Genomic DNA, 3,650 nt, shown 5'->3' on the forward strand with positions numbered 1-3,650 from the left:
CAAAGATGTCTTTCTTCACATGGTAGCGGCAAGAAGTGCTAAGTCATAAAACCATCAGATCATGAGAACTCACTCACTATCATGAGAACAGCATGGCAGTAACCACCACCATGATTCAATCGTCCCCCACCAGGTCCCTCCCACAACCTGTAGGGATTATAGCAACTACAATTCAAGATGAGATCTGGGTGGGGACATGGTCAAACCATATCAGTGCCCATCCACATTGGGTCAGGGTGGATCTTCCTTATCTCAGTGTCTTCCAGAAACACCCTCACACTTATGCCCGGAAACTGTGCTTTACCAGCTATGTTAGTATCTCTTAATCCAATCAAGCAGACGTCTAAAATTAACCATCAGAATATTTATGCCTGATTCGTGGCTAAAATTTCAGGATGAAAGCTATGAGATCTCTATTTGTGTTTGTATGTCTATTAATGTATGTTCTGTGTATGTGATTTTTCTTAACTCTGGATAGCATTGCAAATTTCATTTATAAAATCCTCTAAAAGTGTTCTATTCTAACTTGGCTTGGGGAAAAAAAATCATTTATAAATAAATATTCCCCAAACTCCTAGAAATATAGGAACCGATCCAAATGTTTTTCAAGTTAACGTGATTTGGATACAACTTAGTTAAATAAGATAAATTTAATATTTTTGTGTAATAAAACAACTATGTCTTCAGAGTTATCACTATTAAATAAAAACAAACAAGTTTTTTTTTTTTTTTTTGAGACATAGTCTCTCTCTGTCACCCAGGCTGGGGTGCAGTGGTGCAATCTTGGCTCACTGCAAGCTCTGCCTCCTGGGTTCACGCCATTCTCCTGCCTCAGCCTCCCAAGTAACTGGGACTACAGGCGCCTGCCACCACGCCCAGCTAATTTTTTTTGTATTTTTAGTAGAGACAGGGTTCCACAGTGTTAGCCAGGATGGTCTTGATCTCTTGACCTCATGATCCGCCCACCTCAGCCTCCCAAAGTGCTGGGATTACAGGTGTGAACCACCGTGCCCAGCCAACAAACAAGTTTCTATTCTGCTTGAGTGCTTACAAGAAGCTAATATTATACTTACTAGATAATTAGAATCAAATCTATAAGCTTTAAGATTTTAAGTCATCATTTTTATGAAAAACATTATTTCCTTTTTTTTATGGTGAAAAGATATACATCTATTTAGAATCAGCCAGCGGGACTCAGTTTAGATGATCCCAAGTTTGTTGGCAACATCCAAAGCATCGTAATCAGGAGCCAGTCGAACATATGCATTCTTCTCTCCATCAGGCAGAATCAGGATGTTGACCGTGGCCACATCCATGTCCCAGAGCTTCTTCACAGTCTGTTTGATCTGGTGCTTGTTGGCTTTAGCATCGACAGTGAACACAAGTGTGTTGTTGTTTTCTATCTTCTTCATGGCTGACTCAGTGGTCTGTGGAAACTTGATTATAGCATGGTGGTCAAGCTTGTTTCTCCAGGAGGTGCTCTTCCGAGGATATCTGGGCTGTCTCCGCAGTCGCAGTGTCTTGGGATACTGGAAGGTGGGTGAGGTGCAGATCTTCTTTTTTTGGGGGGCTGTGGACGCATTTCAACACTGCCTTCTTGGCCTTTAAAGCCTTTGCTTTGGCTTTGGCTTTGGCTTTAGGAGGGGCAGGAGCTTCCTTCTTTGCTTTTGGTGCCATCTTGTGAAAAGCGAAAAACATTATTTCAATAATAATTTTTTTACAGTAATCTGCCTAATAGTAGTTTCCAAAATACTTTTGGGGATTTTTAACCTTAAAGTTAAGCTAACTAAAATATTTCCGTTAAATATCTAGATCATTTATAAATAAGATACAATACTAAAACATTAATTACTGGACATAAGTAATTCAAGTTTATATACTTTTGACTTCTTATTTTTACAGAGAAACTAGATATTTTGGCCTGTTAATAAACATATTTTTGCCTACCACACTGTACTGTGTACTATGAGAAACTACCACACTGTACTGTGTACTATGAGAAACTACCACACTGCACTGTGTACTATGGGAAACATAGGTACTATGAGAAAACATATCCCGATGTTGGGAGATGGTATACTCATACATTTTCTAATCTACTACAGAATGCTAACATATGACAGTTTAAAACGGTCTATGTCCTAGTTTTCTCTGGAAAATAAAAGTATTAAAATTATAATCAATATATGTAAATAAAACTACTAGAAACAGGCCAGGCACAGTGGCTCGCACCTACAATCCCATCACTTTGGGAGGCCAAGATGGGTGGATCATGAGGTCAGGAGATCGAGACCATCCTGGCTAACACGGTGAAACCATGTCTCCACTAAAAATACAAACAATTAGCTGGACACGGTGGCAGGCGCCTGTAGTCCCAGCTACTCAGGAGACTTAGGCAGGAGAATGGCATGAACCCGGGAGGTGGAGCTTTCAGTGAGCTGAGATCACGCCACCGCACTCCAGCCTGGGGGACAGAGCGAGACTCTGTCTCAAAAAACAAAACAAAACAAAACAAAACACTACTAGAAATAATAGAATAACTAGAAACAACTCCATGCAAAGTATGTAAGAAAAGTAGGGCATGTTTTGCAAGAAAAATAGGATGTAATATTTTATAAGGAAAACCATACAAAATATACAAATAAAAAGAGATACCTAACCTTCCCTGTGTTATATTTGTATGGGTAAAATGTTATGTTTTCAGAAATTATATAAAATTCCTGGAAATTTGTCAACGCCCTCCTTATTCATGCTATGTGCTGGTATAGAGTTATGAGTCATAATTGCAGTTATTATTTTAAATGTTGTATGCCACAGAAAAAAAAAATCAGATATCTTTGTCAGTTGTGGTATAATGAACTCTCATCAGATCTTTCATCACAGCCATTTCATACCTTTTGTCATTTAGATATTATTTCCCACTGATGCTTTCCTGAAAGCTCCTGCAATCAGCTACAGATCAGAATGTTTGTCTCCAACACAGGACTCCCTCTGAGAGTCACCCGTCTGCTCACCAAGAGAAATGCGTATCTGAGTGCCTCATCGGGAGAGGGTAACCGGCAACTCAAAAGAATGAAACCATTTATCTCTTATGTACCTATGACCTGGAAGCTCCCGGTCTGGCCTTCTCTTCAAGTTGTCTCACCTTTCTGGAGTGAACCAAGGTACATCTTTCACACATTGATTGATGTCTCGTGTCTCCCTAAAGTGTGTAAAACCAAGCTGGGCCCCGACCACCTTGGGCCCGTGTTGTTGGGACCTCCTGCGGAGGCATCACTGGCGCATCCTCAAACTTGGCAAAATAAACTTTCTAAAAAATCTGAGACCTGTCTCAGATTTTCAGGGTTCACACATGTAATGTAGGATGTCAATGTTTATAAAACAGACATTATTCTATCTACTATTAAAAATATGCTGCCAATTAACCTTTGACTTTCTCAACAAAATAAAAAACGTTGATGAGGTACAAATAATATATTTAAACAAATAATGTTGCAAGTTTTAATATGCCTACTTTTCAATTTTTCAATACTATTTTTACTAATTTAACACTGTAAGAAAAATGAGTAATGAAAACATGAATAAAAGCATTTACAGGGGGTGCACATGTTTCCTCCAGCCCGTGCCCATCTCCAGCTTTCATCCCAACT

General features: G+C 39.2%; 1 pseudogene; it reads right to left on the reverse strand.

The window, feature by feature from the left end:
• Positions 1-930: 930 nt before the first annotated feature.
• Positions 931-2,166, reverse strand: LOC100997196 (annotated as a pseudogene).
• Between the last annotated feature and the right edge of the window lie 1,484 nt (positions 2,167-3,650).

Source organism: Papio anubis, chromosome 6, assembly GCF_008728515.1.
Source record: "Papio anubis isolate 15944 chromosome 6, Panubis1.0, whole genome shotgun sequence".
NCBI lineage: Eukaryota > Metazoa > Chordata > Mammalia > Primates > Cercopithecidae > Papio > Papio anubis.